The sequence below is a fragment of the Phasianus colchicus genome, chromosome 1, assembly GCF_987193195.1.
Source record: "Phasianus colchicus chromosome 1, bPhaCol1.hap1.1, whole genome shotgun sequence".
Classification (NCBI taxonomy): domain Eukaryota; kingdom Metazoa; phylum Chordata; class Aves; order Galliformes; family Phasianidae; genus Phasianus; species Phasianus colchicus.
This window is the reverse complement of record NC_143436.1, coordinates 66,287,277-66,311,259: the sequence shown is the minus strand read 5'-3', so window position 1 is coordinate 66,311,259 and position 23,983 is coordinate 66,287,277. Positions and strand designations below refer to the sequence as shown.

At 44.6% G+C, this 23,983-nt stretch overlaps 1 protein-coding gene across 3 annotated transcripts in view; it reads right to left on the bottom strand.

The window, feature by feature from the left end:
- The window catches only part of SOX5 (SRY-box transcription factor 5), a 632,328-nt gene extending 623,718 nt beyond the window's left edge, over window positions 1-8,610 (bottom strand). For 2 of the 3 annotated variants that reach the window (XM_090146149.1, XM_090146142.1), the window contains exon 1: window positions 7,386-7,790. The gene's annotated coding sequence lies outside the window, so the exon portion shown is untranslated. Of the gene's footprint in view, window positions 1-7,385; window positions 7,791-8,142 lie in introns of those variants that run through there. The other variant, XM_090146153.1, reaches the window with a different exon arrangement.
- Between the last annotated feature and the right edge of the window lie 15,373 nt (window positions 8,611-23,983).

The window sequence follows — 23,983 nt, the reverse complement described above, 5'->3', positions numbered from 1 at the left end:
TCTGCTCTGACGGCAGCAGGTACAGAACCAGGCCCATAATGCTTACCTCCTACGTCCTAATCTCTACAATGTAAGTATCCATATTATTGTCCTGGTATTGAATCAGGAAAAAAAAAGCCTAGAAGCATTAAAAAACAAATGCATGTATTCAACAGCAACATAACACAAACTGAAATGCAATTAGAGACAGACGACACACCAGAACAACCCAAAAGCTGTGTGGAGAGGCTGTGGCACCTCCATTCCTGAAGGCTTTCAATCGTCAGCTAGATGAAGCCCCATCTGGCCTGATCTGCTGTACAAGGGATAGGGGGAGCCCATCTCTGCCCACAGTATCACTGCTCAGAACTGAAACCCATTTTGCACTCTCTGAAACTTCTGAAGAGCATCTCTAACACACACTTTTCACAGTCTACACGGGTTTTTAGAACAGGGATTTAATGTTTAAGAATGCAGAGAGAACTTAGGAAACAAACTTTTTTTCCTTTTTTCCCTTCATATGAATGACTTCAGCACCTCAATCACCCAGAAGGTCAATAGGGTACCTACCATCCAAGCTACCTTCAAAGCAGGATTCTGGCTGCACTGAAATCTGAGTTTTCTAACCAAGCACTGCATTTATGCAAATACATTCTGCAGAGTTTAAATGAACTAAGCCATATTCCTCAAGTTAAGTATAGACATACATACTCTTCCTCATTGGGGCCACTGGAGACAGCTCTCCAATTCAAATATTCTGAGTGAATTAGAAAAGGGAAAGGAAAAGACAAAGACATTTCCAAGCACCTTAAGATCAGAAGGAGCAAGACTTAGTGTTGTGATAAAATTAATTATATGAAGCTGTATGGTTACAGGTAAAATTTTCCTTCTTATACATAAAAACATAGTTTAAGACCAAGGAAGGCAGAAAGTAAAATACTGTATGAATTCCTAAATCTTTGCACAATTGTGCAACAGTTATAACCTCTTTCTGCTGCTTTCTTACGCTGTATTTGTGTGCACTGCAGGGGTGCTCAGGTGCCAGACTGCTGCTGGTATTTGTGCTGTTTTGTCTGCAGTGGAGCACCTTAACCTCCAATACATTTTTAAGGATCAGAGTCTCTTGGTTTCTCCATTTCCCTCCTCATTTCAGCTTGATACTTCTCACTAGGAACCACTTTCTGTACCAGCACAATGCACCAGACATTAAAAGAACAGGGAAAAACACAATAGAAGGTGTAAGGCTGCGTCTTACTCTTCCTCTGCCCTATTTCTTTTAGTAAAAACATGGATATTGCTACCCTGTCTCAGTAAGCGAGACATTGGCCTAATGGCATTTAATGACAGGGGCAAGCATCCCCCTAGTCAATCACTGCTCTGATGGAGAGAGGCCTTTGGTTTCACAACTGTCAGTTGCCCTTCTCACACTTTAAATTCACATGTGCATAGTTGTAAACGTTCATCAGCATTTACTCATTTGCAGTCTCTCATGAGAATTAATATTATTCATCTACACTTACAAAACTTCCGTCATTCCATCCACACCATTACTTACCTACGGCAACCCTTTCTGGAGGAATGCCTCCTTATATTTCAGGTGTCATCTGGAAACTGTTTCACAGAAGAAGTGACAAGCAGTTCAGTCATTTCTGTTCCAGCTCTGCCATTTCCAACTACCAGCAGAAGGCACGAAGCCGATGGCAGCAACAGGTTCCAGGGAGAATTACAAAACTCTCCCTACACGTGTGAGTACTGATTGAGTAATCTATGCTTGGCTTGCAAACCTGAACTAATTAATTGTCCCAGATCTGTTAATCTCAACCACAACGCACTTAACGCGCCGTGGTGCCACAATGCAAACGCTCGGTTGCAGGAATCAGAACAAATCATTTATTTTGCTCAGAATCAGACTGCCTTGCTTCTGGCGGCCAGCTGCATATAACGACAAACAGAAAATCAATCAGAAGCACAGAAAAGAGCTCAGTCTCTCATATAAAACACAAACTTCTCCCACACTTGAATCGAGAACCAGAATATTGCATTAACACACCCACTTTCCTGTGGTTCCACAAACTTAGATCTCTATTTTGCATATCCTTCAGAGCAGATGCGTCCACTCTGTCATTGCGTGGAAGTGTCATCGACGCATATATTTCATTTTTTCTTATCATCTATGCATTTGCCTCTATTTTGGCATGAAAAGCCTCATCTTTAACACCATGGCATAAGGAAATATCCTATTTCAGGGAAAACACACTCGCATTTTACTGGCTATATGTGCACAGAAGGCACGTGGAATGGCCACAATGGGTGTCCTTGCGTGGAACCTTCCTGTCCCCAAGCTCCCTATGGAGCAGGTGCAGGAGAGATTCCATCAGTGTGAGCTGCTGGATGAATCGCTGCTACAGAACAGGTATTTTCTCTGTGCTTTTAAATAGTTTTTCAATACGGAAGTCAGTATCTACTTTTAATCCAGGCTGCTCTGAAACATATTGCACTTCCCGAAAACTATTCCACTTCTCATTTTCTTCTGATTTCTAATGGTTTCTGATTTTTTCTCCGTATAAACCTGTTCCATTAGGCCTAATCTCCTGCAAAGTTGGTTGTGACATGAAAATGGTGTTGCTGGCTAAGAGAAGCAGCTCTTCTCCATCCACTGACCAGAGACATAACTTTAGCCCCGCAACTCTTGTTTTGCCTTATTTTCTTTTTTAAACAGACTATAAAATTAACTTGTAGTTCCTTACTAAGTATTTAATTGGTTAGTTGAGGATCACAACTGTGTCCCCCAGCCCTCGTCATGAAGCTAAAAGCTTACTCATACAGAAAGATTTTATAGCAGTGTAAAAGGATGACTCCACAGCCCTAGTTTAGAGTTTGAACCAGTTTAATTAAATATGTGTTTAGACAGACTGCAAAAAGACCCAGCATGGCGCTCAGTTGAATTTGAACCTGTACTATACATTCATCCCCTATAGCAACCACAAACCCTATTTGTATCTGTTTGACAGCCAGCTCAAGGCATTCAAGCAGCATGAGTAAAACTGAATTTTGCCCCCACTCCTCAAAGATGTTAACAAAACAGCTTCTCGAAGCAGGCAGAGCAATCACTGCTCTGCTATAAGCAGGCAGCTTCACTTTGACCCACCTGTTCTCCTATTGCTGAGGTTTAGAATTAAACTGAAGTTTTAAATTAAACTGAATAGATTAAAATTACCTATATTAAGAGAGAGACCCGGAAAACAATTTTACTAATAGTCCATCATACTTTAAGCATTTCCCTGGGAACGAACCAGGAGGGGCAAGTATACTAGGCAGCAAACCTAAGCCTAATGAAGAGCCTTCCAAGAGCCTTTAGACTCATTTCAAGTAGAACCTGGACCACTTCTCCATAGACCAGCAGAGTACAAAATGGAAATCACCTCCCCCAAGGGATGTGGTTTTATTTGGGTTGTGTGCTGTGAATTAGTGATACTCACAATATCACAGTGCAATGGACAGTTGAGCCTGCTCGGTTTCGAGCAGGACACACTCACAACCAAAAAAAAGGCAGGTGTTAAGTGTTCAGTGTGTCCTTTATCAGACTATTAACAGAGCATTAACACAGTACAGGCTTCCCCCTATATTTCAACTAAAACTATTTGAAGGATTGAGCACTCATGCATAGAAGTATGATTTTAAACTGTATGAGATTTTTTTTTGCTTGAGGAAGCTGTGCAGTAGTGAAGAGTACTGCCTTTATAAAATCACTTTGACCTGTAGTTTTCAGGCAATTCTTTTCCTTGAAATATAGGTAAATACTCTTTTTTGAAAAACAATAATCAGAGAATACACGTTAGCTTTGTCACCAGGATTTCTTTTTATTTAAAAGAACAACAGGAAATGGGACAAGGGAAAAAAAAGACTTCTGTTAAAGGACAATTCTCTGAAGGGTCTTTTAGCTGGCAATTGTCAGCATTGCTCAGGGCCAATGGATCAAATTTAAGTCTAAAAAGTGCTGATGGTTGTATGAGTCATCACAGTAGGAGCTGGCGCTCCGGGCCACTCAAGTTCAATTTTTGGTGTTACCACGGGGTGTAGGAACTGGAATCTTGGTGAGCAAAGATTTACTTGGTATTTGATGCACTGGGTAAGTGGTATTCTTAAAATCACCAGCCTCCCAAGCAGCTAGTAAGCCAGCAGGAGGTTAGTAGGAAGAGAAAGTAATTGTCCTTTGTGCCTCTGAAAATAGCCAACATTAAAGGATCCTCTCATGTATTACCTGAGTCTCAATTTACGTTTGCAGCTCAAAGAGAAAGGAAAAGGCTGAAGTGGACGGAAAATAAAGCTGTCAGAAATATTAGAGGAGACCCTCCTCAAGCTGTCATGAAGCATACAGTCTCCTCATCTGGAAATGTGTGCAACTACAAAGGATGTGCACTCTACAAGCAATAAAAACTCGTTTGAACAACACACTTCCATTTACAGAATGTACTGCGTGCGTGCCTTGTGTCCACTATGTTCCTGAAGAGGCCAGAAACACTGGCAAACGGTCTGCAAGAATGACAGTCTTACACTTCTTCAAGATGTCCATCACCAGAGCAAGCATCATGCAAACTCGAGCTACTTTAACAGACTGCACACACGCACTCTGAAATCCACTGTATCTGCAGCTGCCACTCTCCACAAAATGCCAATGAGGGAGTAATTGCATCATAATGACAAGCAGGAGGTGACTGCAGAGCTTTGGTCTTGACCTGAATATTCTTATCTGTTGTTAAATTTCACAAACGGAAACAGCTCTTGCTTTAAATTCCCACAGTCCCACAGTTTGGTCACGGATCTAAAAGGAAGTTTTCCTATCTGGACTAAGCGTGCCATAAAAGACAAAAAAAGCTCCCAAAAGCACAAAACGCTTCAGCACAACCAGGCAGGACTGTGTTCTTGTTTCAGGCTTACGTTAGTACACTGCCTAAACCAGATCTGGATCTGGATAACGGATCCTGATTACTTAGACCATCCCTAATGTCTTGAATAAATGTGAGTATCAACAAAACTGAAATTATAAAAAAAAGAGTTTCTAGGACAGGAGACTTCATAGACCCCACAAAGGCCACTCTTGCGGCCTAAGGCCCCACTGCCCGCTTTCTTCACTGGCAACTTCTCCACTGCCTTCAGTGCAAGTTGGGCTGTGCCCCTTCAAAGATCAGCAGAGGATTTTTACGTAGAGAACAGTGAAAAATCTTCTTTGCTAACGGGAAAAAATCCTTACAGTAATAATATTTGAAGTATCTGTTTACAATGGTCAAAAAAAAATGACAGCCTACAACGGCATCACAGCAGTGCTCTGGCAATACTGCAGCAGACTGTTGTATTTTTAGAAGGACTGTTCATTTACTTTCTCCTAAATGCCGGAATTCTTGTTTTTCACCAAATGCCCTGTTTGTCAGCGCATCCGTATGCCAACATCTCAGTGTGCATCCCAGGGTAAGGAAGAGCAGCAGGCAGAGACGGGGCTCCTGCACACACGTTACACACAGCAGCGCCGGCAGAGATGCCAAGTCTCCATCTCCTCCTGTGCTTCATGTGGTGACAGTTAGCTGCGCCACTCACAAACCTTCCCGCAGAGTAGCAGCGTATTTTCACCATGACTAACAGAAAGCTGCTGCTCCTGAGCACCAAGGAACTACCCCACTGCACACAATGCAGAGCTTAATGGGATTGCTCCACCTAACCGGTTTTGGCAGGCAGCACGCAGGGCAGAGGCACACAGCAAGATGCATGTTTAAGCCCTCCTGTATATTCTCACCATACTGACACTTGAAATGGATCTTACCATTTCTTAACTCACGAGCAAAGTACCTGCCCACCTAACAGGGCAGCAGCGAGCTGCTACCACAGGATCACAGCAGCACAGCTGCAGTCCTTAAGAGCCCCTACAGCTGGAGCTCGGGCAGATGCTGACAGAACTCGCATGCTTTTCTTTCTAAAAAGCACACATAGCTTCCATCCCTTATAAAAACACGGAGTAGGCAAAAAGAGATACATGTGCACACACATGTTAATTGAATTAACTTGAGGCAGTCGATACATCCCGAACGTCCATCTGTTTACAAAAGACACTTGTGGCTTTCAAGTCTTGTGCTCCTTCTAGTGTAATTCTCAACCAAAACAGTTTACGTTCAACCGGAAGGCTCTGCTGCAGGGTTTCCACACATAATGGCCACGTGTTTATCGGGTTCTCGTGTTTGAGTTATGTCAGAATAGCCGCGCTACCCATTCACGGAATGCACCGAATCGATGCCAGCCTTCCCCGCTTCAGCCGGAAAGCCTCATGAAGCAAAGCTGGGAACGGCCTTGTCAAATGGGATAGCTAACAGTAACAAAAAGCTCCCGGTCCCGCAGCTGTGAACTGTATTTTCAGGCCAAAGAGTCCACTTCCGCAGCAGTACCATACTTCTCAGCACCGGGTGGGACCGAGGGGATACAGAGCAGCAGCGGGAGCATGCAGCTGCTCTCAGGTGCCTCCAGGTGATAAAGGCTGCGAAGAACTTGGCACAGCCCCTCGTGTGAGAGAAACTGCCTTCTAACCTGAGAGATTCACTTCGGCTGGGCTGCGGGCTGCCAGCTTTCTTTGCATGGGGACGAGGGAAGCCGGGACACACCGCCTTACTTTATTCCAGTAGCACAACCGGAATAAAACTTCACGTTTTTCCAGCTGACTTCAGCTTCGTACTCCATTCTTTGACAGAGATGGAGCAGAGCGCGTCTCTGCAGCTCGATCCCTCTTCCCCCTCTCACCGCGGGATATTCCTGGCGCTGCGCGGGGGTCGCCCGCCCCGGAGCGGCGCTCCCCCGTGCCCGGCGCTCCCGCCCGCCCCACCGCACCGCTGCCGTGCGGATGGCTGCGATGTCGGACGCCTACAGATCTCCCACGTGCCTATTTCGTTGGCCTGCTGGCTTATAAAAAAATAAATAAATAAATAAATAATGCCTAGGGGCCATTATTCATCAGCAGCAAGAAAACAAATCGCTCTTAGACCTACTCCTCTCGCAGATTCCCACACTTATTACTCAAAATCCCACAGCTTCCCATTGGTTCTACCCCTGACCAAAGTACAGCGCCGCGCAGCATGCCATCCCCGGGGAAAAGCCGGTCACGTTCCTCCCGACGGACGGCTCCGCTCACTCCGGGCTCAAAACGAACCCCGTAACTTTCCCGACGCGCGGGGCTCGCTCCCCCCGCCCCGCTCTACCCCCGTCCGGGCTGCCGACTCCCAGCCTCAGCCGCCGGGCACGGGCGGGACGAGTTGCGCCCAACTTCGGGCACGAGGAGCGGGGCCGCGCTGACAGCCGCCCCCCGCCCGCGCCGCCCGCCCGGCCCCGCCGGCAGCCCCGGGTTGCAGCGGCGCTGGGCGCGCACCTACCCGCGGTCCGCCGAATGTCCTCCGGGCGCGGCTGGGACCGGGGGACGGGCGCTCGGCCGCGCGCTGCCCTCCTTCCCCCCGCGCTCCTTCCCCCCCTTCCCTCGCTCTGTGTGTGTCTCTCTCTCTCAAGGACGAGGTGAAATCCCTTTGCTGGTCATGAGGCGGCTTCAGAGACAAACAACACAATGCGAGTGCCAATAACAAAAGGCAAAAAAAAAAAAAAAGAAAAAAAGAAAAAAGAAGAGAGAGACCGGGAACAATGGGGGAGGAGAAGCTCTCGGCGCGGTGTCTGGCCGCCCCCGGCACCCCGAGGAGGAGAAGGAGGAGGAGGAGGCAGGCGGCGGTCCCGCCGCACGCCGGGGCTCCCTCGCAGCCGCCCCGCGCCCCCTCCCCGCGCGGCCGCCGGAGTGACGCGCGCCGTCCCCCCGCTCGCGGCCGCCGCCGTCCCCATCCCTCGGGCGGGGGGCGGGCGGAGCGCGGCGCCTCGGAGCCTCCCCCGCCCCGGGAAGTTCGCACGGAGCTACCGGAGACCCGCGCGCGGCGGGAGCCTCGGGGGTGCCCGCCGGCCGCCTCGCCCCGCTGCCCGCTCGCGGCTTCCTCCCCCGGTTTCCGGCATCCCGCGCCGGGCGCACGTGCGGGCCGAGCGCCGGGGAACGGAGCGGAGCCCGAACTTCGGGGCCGCTCCGAACGGCTTCCTCTGACGGCCGCCGCCGGGGTCCCGCAGCGCCCCCCGCGCTGCCCCGCAGCTCCGCGTTACCTCTTGGCCGCCTTCTCCCCCCGCCGCTCCTCGCGGGGCCCGTCCCGCCGCCCTCGGGGCTCCGCGCTCTCCTCCCCGCCGCCTCTCCGTTCGGACCGCCGCGGGGAAGCGGCCCCGCTGGGCTCGAGAGCGGGGCTCGCCCCTCGATACCTGCGGCCGCCCGCGGCGGCCCGTGCGCAGCGGGGAGAGCGGGGCTGCGTTCATCTCCGCGAGGGCGGCCTTATCTCCTACAAATATGTGATCCTGGGACACGTCCAGTAATTAACGGGAACAATCAAACAATCTCGCTGCCTTCTCGGGGATTTAAAAAGTCATCATCTGGAATTCATGAGCGTTACAACCTTTTTTTTTTTTTTTTTTTTTTTTTCCTGCTTGGATGCGTTGCTGTGTGTGATCTTTCCACTGTGTGCGTGTGTCCCTCGGTGATTTTTTACCCTTTGATGCAAAAAGATGCAAACCATTAACGGCAGAGAGATTCCTCCCAAGTGCTGATTCAGGGAGACCTCAGACTTCTCCGTAGGCGTGGAGAGGGCAGGAACTTTGAGGGGGAGAAAAGAAGAGGGATCGCTGTGATGTTTTGGAATGCTCGGTGAGGCAGGCCAGGCTGCGTCAGCACACCGTGCCCCCAGCACCGCCCCAAACCTGCCCCACCTGCACCAGGATCAGACAGGAGAAAGGTACCTGAATGGCAAAGTTCTGCCCCGCGCTGGCCCCTTTGCTCTCATATGGCTCTGTGAGTGCCTTGTACCGAGTCCCCTCTGCTTTCTGCCAGCCCCCCCTGTGACGGTGGCACCCCCCGCCACTGACACCGGCAGTCACATCTGCTTGATCGCCACTGGCAGCCAGGCTGGCAGAGGTAGCTGTGTCCTGCCCACACCTTTCAGAACACTTCCCTGTTGCAATGGATCCCACTGATAAGCGCTGCCCCCCTCCCTCCGTGCTCTGTGCCAGCTCCTCCCTACATCACACCGAAGTTGCTTGCAGTTCAGCACAAGAAAGGAATGAGGGTGGTTGGGTCCAAAACTAATCTGGAGCGGAGAGAAAAAGCTCAATGTGGGTGCATTTTATTTAAGATCAAAAGCACAATGGTGTGAGATTGTATTATGCTCTCCACAGGAGCTGTGTTTTTCTACTTCTACAATAGGATTAAGGTGTTCAGTGGGAAAGAGAATTACAAAAAAAAAAAAAAAAAAAAAAAAAAAAAGCCCCATTGGCCCGATACCAGCTCGATTTGAGGTTTCCTTAAATGAGGAGGATGTTTCAGCCCTCGAGGAGTCTATCATCCCATTTCAAACCACTTTTAAAAACAGTAATTGTGAATGCCAATAATCCTTTTTTTTTTCTAACTCTCCTTTACTATTTATTGTTGAAGAAACGTTCTGCTGTTCACTTTATTTCTTTTTTAAATAAAGGAAGGATGTTACCGTCTCCGTATTGACTCATTTCAAAATTGTCAGTCAACCAAATGCTTTTCAGTAGAACCCAAAGACATACCCTTATTTAGCTGTGCGTAGCTGAGAACGCAAGATGTTGAATGTTAGTGCACGCGGGTTGGACACAGCTGGGAGCACAGCTTCAAGCCACTGTTCCACCCTGAATAACTGCAGAAAGCACAAAAGAACATTTTCGGCGTGACTTACCCAACGAGAGGGAACTACCGTACAAAGGCTGCTACGGATTGTCGATGGGAAATTTGCACAGCTCCAGCTAACTTCTGCTTTCCGAACGCCAGGGAAGCACAGCTGGAGTCTGGGCCTGTTCTAGCTGAACTCATGGAACGCAGCTGTGTTTAAATAACAGGTATCGCCTGTCTGTACAACAAGCGGTGTGCACCAATAAATCAATTTGTGCCTTCTTAGTGATGCTGGTTTGTACTCAGGTCCCCTTTCACTAACTTACCCCCAACCCCTGTGCTTGGAAGGTTATCAGTTATATCTTTAGTGCTGACTCCGTCAGGAAAAAACACGGAGGTAGATCTCTGCTTGTGCTGAGCAGTCTCCGGTTCCTCCTGGCTTCATATCTTTGCTACCATTCTCTGCAAGCTGCCACACATGCCTTCAAGCCCCAGCCTCCTTAGGAAACTCAGACAATTCCCACATTCTCATACAGTGAGTCTTAGCTCGCTCATTTTCACAAGAACTGATGTAAACTGCAACTTTTCTCCTGTGGAAATTTGTCACCGCTGCTCACATGTATACATGACTGCTCCAATGCCCACGTCCTACAAAACAATGTTATCCTTGTGCCAAATTAATCAAATTATTGAGCAACTGTGATAATGGTGAAGCCCTATCAAAATGAAGAAACCACTTTGGAACTTAAAAACATCTGTTTCTGTGTCAGAGCGTGTCAGCCCTAGAACACCCTTCTGTGGCCCTTATCAAAGCATCACTGTTATCTTTGACTTTGGGGTGGTTTGTCTGCACTCTGTACCACAATCAGGGTGTTACCTGCACTGATTTCCGCCAGAAGGAAGAGCTTCTGCCAGTGACATAGAAGCAATCTGCTTCTCTGCGGGTCCCAACTCCTTTCCCCAGAGACAACAGAGAGTCCCAGTCATGATATTTCATAAAGACATCCAAGAGTTTCCCAGGGAGCATGGAGTGTGCTGTTGTGGTGTCCCTCCATGGGGCTCTATACGTTTTCTAGTCAGCTGGTTCCTCAATCTAAAAATGATGGATTTGTGCTTAAACAAGATTTGGATGCCACATTTAGATCTTACCAACGAAATGAGGAATATGTTAATTTTTAGTAGAAGGTGGATACAAAATCCAAAAGAAACAGGAAATGTTGATTAAGTTAAATGTTGATTAGGTCTTCTGTAATTTAAACTGTAGCAGGTACATGAAATAAAAAGATAAAAAGAAGCCAGTGGGAAAAGGCAAGGCACTTGCTTTTAGTTGTCCATGCTGAGCAAAAATTAAATGTTAAAAGAATTCTGTTTCAAAAAGAGAAGAGCTGCCCAAGCAACCCTCATCTTTCATTCTACCATCAGTAACTCTTAGATTTCAGCGAGATCACTCACATATATAAAAATAAGCATAATCTCCCAGGACACACAGATGAATAAAGGCGGTCACAAGGATGGATTTAAGAAGCAGGCTGGAACTTCATTAACAAAATATTCTCACATGTCAAGCAGTTAACTGGGCCCGGTGCAGGGATTACAGAGCTCTAATTTAGGGCAGATCCTCCCGAATCCCTCCCGAATGAGCTCGCATCTCAACCTTTCCCCCAGAATAGGAAGGAGGACCTAAACCCCCAAACATTTCGTTTAGATTTGCTTCTTTCCTAGTCACAAACACAGTTGCAAAGTTCCTGATTTCTTATTCCAACTTTAGTTTTCTTTCATACTGGAAATGATCTTAATTTTCCCTTAAATTCCAACAGATTAGTAAATGCATACAGCGTCAGATATTCCATTTCCAAACCCATAGTATATTCAATTTCCAAACCCAACTTTTCAGTCTACCTGTGCCTCCATACTGCTACAAAGACCAGGAAAGAATCTTATGCCTCCTCCAACCACAGCAGAATTGAAAATTAGACCTTTCTTGGCACTGCGACCAAGTAATAGGATCCCTAGACCATAGTTTGTATGCTGTGGTGCAAAGGGAGAAGAAATACTGTACCTTAAGGCACAGAGATCCCCATACCTTCAGCTTCATCTCTGTGCCTACCAAAGCCAGAGAACCAGCCCAGGATGCCAGCTGGCATTCTCACACATACATACTTCAGCTGCCACCTTTCTTCCATGGCTGTTTTCCCCACCACAACGATAATTAATAGTGTTTTCCATTCAGCTTCCACTGGAGGTGGAGAAAGCTAATGCAGGGTGAGAAACCATGTGACGATGCTTACTGATGTCTGGGCACCACTAGGAGTGTGTCTTGTGCAGCTCAGGGGGTCATTTAGTACTAATCAGTGAGGGCAGACCATTAGGGCAGTGCAAGTGTGGTACTTGCAGCACCCCAAACAATGCAGCGACACCAGTGCTGTGCACAGTGTGCACAAGTAAGGACAGTGACATGAAGTCTTCAAGGTGATTAGCATTTTGGGATTGAGGAAAGCTCTCCAAGTTTGAGGAAACAGTGGTACCTCAGATGGCACAGAGTTTTCCAAGGGCAGATGTACTTGTTTTTTTTAAACATAGCCCCATTTTCTAAAACTGATGATCAATTGAAGAAAGGAGGTAATCAGAGTCATTCGTGACTTCTGAAAATAGAGGCCAGTTCCTGTAAGGAAGATTTAGCAGGACTGAGTGTTTAGTGTCTTCTCATTAGTGCAGGAACAGGAATTTATATATACTGTTTTATGAAGATTCGTATCTCTACAGTTCTTCTTACATGAAAACAAAAGAAATATGCTGGAAAAGGACAGAAAAATGACTCAATTTCCAGTTACTGCCAAAAGTCACTAATTTTGAACACAATCAACTGCTGCAAGAAAAAGGATTTTTTTTTTTTCCCCTCTATTAATGTGCAGTAATTAATAGTAAAATAAATCTCAAAAACACGGTGTGATCCTTTTTAAAAGCAGCACGGTTGCCATAGGTTTATGATCCAGCATGTAAATAGCACCCTCGAGAAAAGCAAACAAATATAAAAATAAAATAAAATAAGGAGGTGGCAAATTCCCCAGCCAAGGATGCTGAATGAATGCAAAGTTCATTCTGTTAATCTGTGATGATTGGTTGAAAACTCGTAGAGCACGGACCATTTTTGTTACAACATTTTTAATGCAAAGCCGTTTTCTTGCATTCCCATCCTTCATAGAGTAACACAGCTTCTGATATTACTGAATTACTATCATAAAAACAAAGAGGAGAGGAGGCTGAAATGCAATGAGATGTCGTTTGTATTTGGAACGGGGCAATCGTTGATTTAAAATTGCTGTTGAAACTCCTATTCTGAAATGATTACTAGGTTAGGAAAACAACACTTTAAACCAACAAACAACATCTGAATTTCTGGAGAAAGGCTCAGGTTTAGTACTTGTCATAAGCTGTGTTTTGACTATAAGACCTGCACATTTTTAAACGTGCCCATGTTCTGTTGCTCTCAAACTGTCCTACAGTAATGCTCACAAGGTTGCTGTCCAGAAGGCTCATACTCCTCTATATTTTACCAGCAAAGAGAACAAACAGTTGTACAATTCCTCAGAAATGGAATTCTCTCAGGAGCTTGAAGCCTGTCTTACTTCGTATGCGGAGAAGGGTAAGGAGTGCAAAATATTTTGTATTCTGGCTTTACAGTGTGTAAGCATTCGGGCTGCTCACTACAAATGACTGCACAAGGTGAGAAGCACAGGAGAATCAGGCCCCAAAGATTTTCTATACTGGATCAGATCGCTGGTGCATTAAGTGTGTCACCTCACAGCTGGATGCTCCAAAATGAACCGAGCTAGCTGGGTAGTACTGTCAGAACTGCTCTGGTAGTCAGCTTGCATCCAGAAGAGGAGACTGGTTTTTGTCTTTCCTTTTCTTAGTGTGTCTAATCAGAACTGTCCTCAGCTGTGATCAAATTGTTCAGACTTCCTTACCATTTCAACAAGAGTGTCTGACTGGTTGGGGAACAGGGTGTAGAAGGTGGCATTAGAAATTACAAATAATGGCATGAGAAACAAACAAACAAACAAGCAAACAAACAAAAACATTACTTTCTTACTGTTTTCAAGCACTTCTGTGGTACAAGCAAATAGTCCACAGTATAAGAAACACATGATAATTATGCTGTAATTTACGTCGTGGCATTTTACACCGCAGAGCTACTTTGTGGGACTTAACAGCTTTTGTAATGATCCGTTTAAGTCAGAAATGTAACATAATGTACGTAAACAATAATTATATACAATATGCAAATACCATCTAGCTATAGGAAGTGCCAGATATCAGCAACACAAGGTAGCAAAAACATATAAACATACAAAGCTATCCAAATCATTTACAGGTTTCCCATACCGAACTTCAATGAGAATCGGAGCGCAGCTAATTAAATCAAAGGGTATTCCTAAAACATTTCAGCATTCTAATTTTAGCATCAAAAACATCTCAACCCTTCTGTCTGAAGGAGAGCAAAACTTTCAGTGCACGCATTGAAAAGACAGATCCTAATTGTCACAAGGCTGATGCAACTGCTCAAAAGCAGTTACATACCTGCTATCTGACTGAAAGCAATGGAACTCCTATGTGTCCCTAAATAACTTCAGTCAAAAAAAAACCCAAACCTGCCAACCACCCACAAACAAAACATACATGCAGTCGTAAAAATATCCTTACACTATTGTATATCTTTTATTAAGAAAAAAAAAGGTTTGTTTCAGCAGTATTTTTCACCATATACTGTATGACTGCTGGTCCTGCTTCCAGCATGTAGAAGCTTTCAAGGAGAGCATGTGTCCCATCAGCCATTTACTCCTAGTTATTCTAACGCTTATGTCTCAATTGCAAGTCTACTGTTAAAAAAATTAAGGCCAGTAAGCAAAGTGTTGGGAGTTTTTTATCTTTTTTTTTTTTTTAATTCATGTAGAACTATTTATCTCCAATAATAATGAAGTAAAGAGGAAAATAAACCAATGCTCTATTACCAAAAATGTTTATGTGAAAAACTGTTATTGACAACCTGACAATGAATGAAAAAGAGAGCTCTTGTTTTGGATTGGTTTAAATGAACTTATTTTCTCTTCTGACAGTGTAATTGAAATGCCTGATGGGGAAGGTGAGGAGTTTGTTCTATTTATTTATTTATTTTTTAACTGACTTCAGAGCAAACCAAAAAGTTTGGGACAAACAGGATTTCTCTTTGGAAAATGGTCTGCAAAAATGTACCGCTCCAAGCCAGAAGCAGGGCTGTTACTTGTCAACCCAAAGCTGGGATTAGAAACCAGGCTTGTAGACAAAGAGAAAATCCAAGAGTTTTTAGCAAGGACTCTCCAAACATAATATTTCTGTAGTCCTTCCCACCCAGAATCCAGCTATTTAAATCTGGAATATTCTTTTGTCTTTCTTAAATAACAGAGACACTTTAATAGCAAAGGCCTTCATAGTACCATAGATTCATAAAATCATTAAGATTGGAAAAGACCACTAAGATCAAATCCAATCATCAGCTCATCCTTACCGTGCCTACTCAAAGAACCATGGAATCACTAAAGGTTGAAAAGACCTCTAAGATCATCCAGTCCAACCATCAGCCCATACCCAGCATGCCCACTAAGCACGTCCCTCAGTGCCACATCTCCATGTTTCTTGAACACCTGAGGGATGGTGACTCCACCACCTCCCTGCTCAGTCTGCACAGTTCCAATGCATCCCCACTCTTTCTGAGAAGATGATTTTCCTAATATCCAACCTGATATCCAAGCAGAGTTGACTTACCTCCAGCATTTTACCCCAGGCACCCACCGCTGATTAATTCAATTTCCTCCTGGGGCAAGAAGGCTTGCAAAGACAAAGGTGACTGTGAGATAAACAGCAACTATAGGGAAGCAGAGACTGAATAGGGAGGAAAAAAAAGAGGCTGGCAAAATCCCTGGAACGAGAGGAAAGAGGTCTCAGAAGTAAGTTTGGAGGAGCCTCAAACAGGCTCCTTAAAAGCAAAAAACTTTCACTCTACTTGCGGTAGTTAGAATCTTCCCAATCTTTTGGAGCTTTGAAAGGCTCATGGCTTTCAGGATAATTAGATAATTAATATTTCGTTTATAGCAGGTTACTGTGTTTTACACTGGAGCAGACAGCATCTCTGGAAGCATGCAGGAGCTGGAAACGCTATCTTTTCCTATTTCGGTTCCCTTTGTTCAGAGTTACAATCTATTTAGTTGTTGAATTGTTGGAATGACAGTGAAAGCTAATCACCCTTCCTACTCTCATGTTACCTTCTACTACAACCTGTTTACCCTCCTCACCCGCTGTTTTCCTAAAAAGCATCTCTGCTAAGTGGCAGAATTACCATTTCAGTGGTGACACAGCTCAGCAGAGAAGAGTGCACGCAGATGAACGTTATTTTTGCAGGGAGAGGAACGATGGGTTTTGGACAGATTTATTCAACAGAGATGATAAGTGCAATCCTGCTTGTTACTGTAATTTACCAGCTCATATCTTCACCCTCTTGGCCTAATCAATTCCCTGTTGATCAGTTCCCGACCATTGCTCATGTGTGCGTGTGAGTGTATCAGCAACAAGTGTGCAACAGAGTGCTTGCGTTCCCCCTGTTCTGGGAAGCATGTGAGCATCCTATGACTGAAAATATGCTCCCTGCATAATCCTGAGATTAGCAAATATCTGGTAAAAGATGTCAGACAGAAATGGGAGGAGAGAAACTGCTTAAGTTAAGCACAGAGGAAAACCCAGCATATGAAACTAAGCAGTTCAGGATTCATGCCCACTTCCAGATGCATCCCTATCACTGATTCCCATGTGATCTGGAGAGAGGCTTGTCAGCTCCCCCCGCTTCAACATCCCTGCTTCAAAAAAGGAGAACAGAAGTAGGTGAAGCTATTTTAAAGATCCTTGGCTGGTTAGCAAATGTGCTGTAAGAGTGCCAATTGATTATGATCATCTTATGGCAGATAGGGGAGAGAAGGACAGCAGATCAGAAAATATGCTCCTCTCAAACTGTAGCATTCATTAAAAAATGTCACTGGTTGAAAATGATTATCATTCTGGCAGCTGTGATCAGTGGGGTCTGATGCAAAGCAGCTAGGAGTGCTGATGGGCCTTTCTCAGGTATTGGCCACTGGTATTTGTAATGCTGGAGGGAGTAGTTCTCCCAAGAAGCCTGTTCAGGAGGCTGCTGGGGGCATGTGGAAATGCCACATGTCCACAGTTAGGGCGGCAGGATGGCAGCTGGGCTTTCTACATGCTTGTGCATCTCCTCACTTGTAACACATGCTCCGTGCAAATGAGAAGCTTCTAGGTAGGATGAGGCAGTGGCTGCTGGAGGCAGTACACCGCCAAACTGTACCTACTGTAAACTCAGTCCGTAGGTCGAGTCCTTGTATCTCTGACTGAGAGACAAAGTATAGCTGTCTGGTTTCTTTTTTTAATGAAAGGTTCCTAAGCTTAGAGGTTACAGAGGAAAGTAAGCACACACACGATCATGTGGTAATTTGCTTTATCATTAACACACCCTTTCTGACAAAACCAACTGAAATGTCTATAAAAGAACAGTCAAGAGGCTTTAAGGTTCTGGTACTGTTAAAATAATTTTAGTTAAACTATGCGTTTCCATGTGGGAGCAGCCAATGTATATTTCTATCTATACAATAAAATCTACAATTAGAGCTGCCCAAAGCGACCTTCATTGATTCCCAAAGTGAAAGCAACCTGATACAGAACTTGGACTGAAGATATGATCAAAATCACAAACCTGGATATGCTGGTATGAAAAGCAGGGCTCTGTGGCTATTATCATTGTTTGGGTCGGTTTGATTTCTGGAGGCAAGCCAGTTCACTACTGAGGTTCTTCTGTCCATGTAAAGCAAGAAAATCGTTTCTACTCGGTACAGCTACCTGTCTGCTGTCTGTAAGTCCAGATGGTTCACTGATGTCTAACTGGCCAAATCTTTCTCTTCGTGATTAACCATATTTTTGGTTGGAGGGAGAGGGAAGGAAGGCAAGCAGAAGCAACCAAGAGAAAACACAAGCACACAAAGCATTGCCCAGATGGGGTTGCCACTGCCTCCTCCCCAGCCCGTTGCTCTGTTGCACCTTGCTCAGCCTCCCTAGTTTGGGTAGCGAGGACTGTGTGGCATCTGTGTGGGGCTCACTGCTGCCGCTGCATTAGCTTGGCACAAACTCCCCTGGGTACCTGGCAACACACCAGAAGCCATTCTAGTCTGTAGCAAAGACTTTTTTTCCCCATGATGTTTTGAATCGTTTCTTCAATCCTTTGTCAGCTGCACTTGGAAGAACTCCAGGCAGCCCAGAAGACAAAACAATGTAATAATTCAAAAAACACAGTTCATTTGCGTGCCAGTAAGGGTTTGTGTACACATTCCATGAAGGTACGGGGTGGTTTCTTTCAATGCAGTACTGCTTTCCTCCCATCTTGCCTTGCTTCTTTGCAACAAGGTGTAACCGAGATCATCATCTACAGTGGTTACGTAAACACAGTATCCCTGAATTCATTATAAGCAGGGCAAGGAAAAGAATCAAAAAGTCAAGAAAGGATGTCGAATATGTACATATTCAAACTTCTTGTCTACCTCCATTTATATACGTGGATAAAGAACACTATATTTACAGACAAAAGTATAGAAATGCACAAGATTATTTAACGCCGTGTTGCTAATATGTATAATTTTGGTTTGTTGTCTAGCTGAAGTGCTCATGGCTGGAAATCCCCATTGTCACAACTGTCTGGGCCCCAGCGATCCCTCTCCTCAATCAAGTTGCTCACTGCAAAAATAAATTACTCCATATCATTTTCTTAAAAGATTATTAAAAGACTTCCTCGTAGCATTCAGGTTGCCAATTTGCACTGGGAGGCAAATGCAAGGTGGCAAAGTAATTAGCACCTCAGAAATCTAACAGATTAGAAATGAGTATTTCTGTCTCAATTTGAACTCAGACACAATGGATCTGTAAATTCAACTCCAGCTTGGAAGTTGTTGGGGATGTGTTCTGCTGAGAATTAATGACAACCGGAAAAGATGGAGAAATCCTTGCAATGAAAGGTGAAACACAGCGCAGAGCAGAAAGCCAAGAGGGCGACAAATTTTGAAGATCAGGTGGAAACTAGGGATAGAAATCCTTACAAACAAAACAAGCAAAAACCACACACGCAAACAAGCAAACAAAAAAACAAAGGGGCCCAAACAGCAGGAAGTTCTGTTTCTATATAGATAGTGGAAGCTTTAGTTTTCCTTGAAAATGAGCTACTACAAATTAAATCTCATTGCATAAGAGAAAGGCTTTACATTACCCGTGAAAATGCCACAAGCCATGGGAATTATTTTCACTAAGTAAATATTTCACGAAAGATCTGACTCTGCTAAGTAGTTGTCTGGGAAGTATTACTGCCACACAGAACCCCAAAGATACAAGGATAGTCTGCACTGCAAGAATCTATATTGAACCATACCGTACTCCACCCAGACAAGGGAGGTGGAAGAAGCAAAGCGAGTACAATCCACCTCAGAGACCTCAAAACATAGAGCCAGAAGTGTTCATACCTCTGCTGTTGAAGATTAGACTGTCCATACTCCCAAAATTCAGAAAGTTAGCAGAAATGGTTAAAATAGGAAATCAAACTTTGCATAGCAGTTTTCCCCCTCTCTCTTTGATAGTCTCCCATCAGCACAGCTCCTCTGGCTTGAACGCAGTTACTTCACTTATTTCCAATTTGCCATACAAGAGTAGAGGCAGTCAGGAGAGTTCATGTGTTCACGTGCACTTGTACACATGCGTGCATCGATATATCATACATAATTTCTCAAAGTAAATATATAGTGATTAATTTAATATAAGAAATAATTGCAAACAGCACAGGGGGTCATGGGTGACAAATCTAATCATTTACTGAGAGTAATGTATGCAGAAATAAACAAGATATAGCTTATAAGCAGTGTGTGGGAAGTTAGCTATGATTCAGGCAAGCATTCGGATTTCTTTTTTGTGGACAGAAGGTTGCAAATTCAAGCACTTAACAGACACCTCTCTAATTTCCTTGTAATTAAAGATTTCTTTAATGGTTATTAAGGTCTCGAGTCCTAGTGCTGCCAGCTCATTATTGTATTTATGAGGTAACTATCAGCTAAAAAATATAGGTGGGCAAGAGGCAGCTCTATCTTATCCGGGGTTGTCGTAGCGCTCCGAGTCAGAACATGTAACCCCCTCTAGTGGGAAAAGGGAAAAACTGTGCCTCAAAAGAATTGCCCACGGTGAGCCAAGGGCATCCCCACTCCCTCTGTGCCTGATAAAGGAAAATTTCTTTGATCGCGCATCCCTGCGAGTGCCTCGTGCTGGAAGAGATGCAGTGTTGCTGATCTTTGTACTGCAGGAGGCAGGAAAGTGCTGGTAACAGAACACAGTGAAATGAAGGAAATCAGGTTTGGGCCAAGCATCCTGTTCTACTCTAACAAGAACACAATTCAGCTGTGCCACCCTAAGAGGTTTCCTTTCAATAAACAGCCACTTCAGTAAGGAAGTTTTTTAGAAAGTGGGTTCTGAAACAACATAATTAACAGAAAGAAAAAAAAAAGGATGACAGGTACAAGCCTAGCCTACCTTTCTGTTTTATGACAGATCTTCTAATGATATGCACTCCTGTTCTGGGAAATGGGACAATTTGTTTGTTTGTTTGGATGATCTTGTTCCCCTCCACAAAGGGGAACGAGCTGAAACGTGTTCGTGTTGCACAGTGCTGCAGTGGCGCAGTGTGAGCATAGGCCTGTAAGCCTTGTGCTCCTGGTCAAACCAGGACTTCCCTCTTCAGGCAAGCCCCTGGCTTTCTCCCATCTCAATTTCCCCATCTTCAAAATAGTGAAAATACTTACCCTCGGAGTTCCTCAAAGGTGAAGTGCATACTCAGCAGCAAGGGAAATTGATTAAGTATATATACACAGCATGAGTGTATAAGCACACAGCACTGGCCACCTCAGTTCCCAGCGTCCCCTCCTTGGCACGCAGATGAAAACTGCCCTGAGTACACGGAGCAGTGGCTGCTTACTCATGTGTGCTCCTTGTCCTGGGCAGGAGTCCCCGTGTTGCCAAGACAGCTGCTCTTTCAATATTTTGCCACTTCCACAGCTAAATGAAAACAGGCAGTCACTTTTTAAGCACGCTACTGAAAGGTGTCTGAAGGTCCAAAAGATGTCATTTGTATTTTGATGAGGGCTCAAAAAGGTATTTTTTCTTTCATTTGGCAAAAAGTATATCGTCAAAGACCACTCTGCAAGTCAGGTTAATTATGTAGTGCCTATACATGTCTCTAACAAAGCTAGATTTAGCTGGTAGACAGAAATGCTGCAACTTTGTCACAGGCTTCTTTCACGAGAAAACTGAAGTGCCCTCGCAGCTGAGTTCCTCAAATCTTCAGAAAGTTCCTGAACCTCCTCCCTTTCCCTTTGCATTACAGTGCAGACTTACTGAGTTTTAGGGTGGAATGACGGATGCGTACTGAAAATGGAAATGGAAATACAGCCCAGAGCTGGACAACTGCCCGGAGGGGGGAGCAGAAAGCCCGGTCCTCTTCCATGTTCAAAAGGCTGAGGAGAAGCAGAAAATGTTTCTCTCTTCTGAAAGTCCATCTTGTACATTTTCTGTTCTCACATAAGCTGAGGGTAGCATTTTTCTTTTACATTTGCTCAGAATTGTTTTCTCATCTTGGGAGATTAATATCAGCAGTCAAGATGGTAGTTTTGTATATGTAATTCTACATTCTTCACTTAGTGCATAATGTCAAAACTATTGATTTCCAGGGTTTTGGAGTGCTGTCTGCACTATACATGTGATACATACATATAACACGGGTGATTTGTTGCTTTGTTTTGTTTTTTAATTTAAACATTCACGTTTACAGGTAATTTTCCAGTAGTCAGAAAACGTGGTAAAAGTAGAAGTGTGAAACAGTTTAAGATGCTAGAAAGTATGTGCCAAATTCTAGAAAAGTTTCTCGGAATCAGCACATCTGGCCAGGAAACACCCCCAGCAGCCCTGCATGCAACAACGCTTGGTTAGCTTTTCAAAAGAGGGGGAGGTTAAGAGGTTTCATTTTAATGTTTTAATGCTGCAGCAGATTACAACGCCTTACCGTAATCAAACCTTAAAACTGATTAATTCTGAAGATGTGCTAAAGGGTTTGCTGTTTTATAAAAAGAAGAAAAAAGGGGATTTTACCAGTTTATTATCTGCATGATGATTGAGGACTTCCCTCAGTTGAGTGCTTGCTAATTTGCAAGACAAAAAAAAAAATCACTTTCAATACGCACCTAGTTAAGTCCTAGTGGAAACCCATAGCTGAGACTTCTCTGTGAATGTTTGCATTTAGCTGAATCTGTACTTTCATAGCAGTGAAGTGCTACTACTCAGATTTTCAAGGCAGTCTGTTAAGCAGAGTGGAATTTTCATATGTGAATCTCTACTTTATTTTGAGAACTTAAGAGGAAGTACAGGTGCAAATAAATAGAGCTTATGTTAATATAACTCTAGCTAAAAGTTAAAGAACCGATACAAAATAATCTAATTAGAAGTCATAAATCAAATGCCTGTTATCTAGTGTTTAAATGTTCAGCAAAAAGCAGAACTGTGTGATTTCTTAATGACTTTTAAATAGCACGCACAAAAACTCATACCTTGCTGGTGTCACTCACTGCCTCACATTAAAATAAAACTAATCATGTGGGAAACAACCACTTGATCCTACTCTCAGATCCCTGCTCGGCACTCGAAGATCAAACCAAGGAGGCAGTGCTCACTGCCCTCTCAAGGAATTCCTTCTCAGAATCAAAGCTGGCACCCAATGACAGAAAATCACCGAGGTTGAAGACCCAAGTCTGCTCTGCATCAAGCGCTATCCTGCTTGTGCACAGGACGGGCCCTTTCTGTACCCAGATGCATTTTTAGCACGAGCAGACTTCCTACGTTTCCCACCAGTAGCCATGCCCACTATTTCAACTACATTTTCCTGTGCTTGGAAGCTTGAATGTTTTGGCAGACTTTACAAATAAATGTGCTGCTTTTGACCTCCGGGCATTATCCGAGTCTGCAGCAGACATTTATCAGCCTGAACATAGCGTTAGTTTTATGAACGTTTCCGCTATTGATTCCTGTTAGTTTCCAGCCTGCCCAGTTCTCTTTTCTGATTGGATGAACACCTGCTGGTCTCAGGGCTGAGCAGCCCATGCTGAGCACTTGCTCACCAGAGCAGACACACAGCCTGTGGCCCACAGCACAGCAAAGCTCCACAGGGCCATCACAGAACAGCTATCAACGCAGGAGCCACACAAAGCTTGTGCCAGCACCTGAAGAGGTGAGAAAAATAAGTGTGTAAATGCAAAAGGCACTGTGCCCAGCCAGCTGCAGTCCACCCTGTTTACATGTGGAAGAGGGCAGGCAACATCCAACATCCGGAAGAAAAAGCGAGGTTGTTAACATAGCTGGTCAAAGCAAGGCCAGCATTACTTATTTTTCAGCAAACACCATTGAGCACCTCTGGTGCTGAAGGATCTACAACAACGTGTGCAGAACTATATAGACTTAAGCAAGCTCAGTGCATGTTTTACAAGCTCTAGCTATTGGTCTGTCTATAAAACCTGAGAACTTTGTTATGTGCCTGAGTGTTGTGCTGCAAGAAGCTAGCTGCACTTACAGCGCAGCTGTACTGCCTGTTCCTTCAAAGAACAAGTTAACTTGCTTCTTTCTCATCTCACCTCAGGTGTGAGCTGATTTGACTGAAAAATACCTAGATGTGTATTTAACGCCTTCCCCATTCTGTCACCATTAGGGTGTTTCAGAATGACCTCCTTGTACACACACATACAGTGAGCTCCCAGCTGCAGCCTTCCCAGGCATAGTCAGTTGTGTCATCCACTCCAGAGGAACAGGATATTTAACTCTGAGAAGAGGTCCCTGGACGTTCACGAGTGAAACATTGCAGTTTACTACATGGGATAATGTCTCTCTCTAGTGGCTAGGTACAGTCAGTATAGCAGCCTGCTCCACTTGCAGCTTTAATGACATTTTCTAGTTAAATAATCACTGCCATAGTCAAATCCTGTGCTAGATCCCAAGTTTAAGCACTTTATTGAGCACATCAATGTGCAGTCCTGACTTCACTGCATCTGATTAGCAAATGTTCATTTTGTAGGCACTGTTAGCTGTTTAATTTCACAGAAATAATAT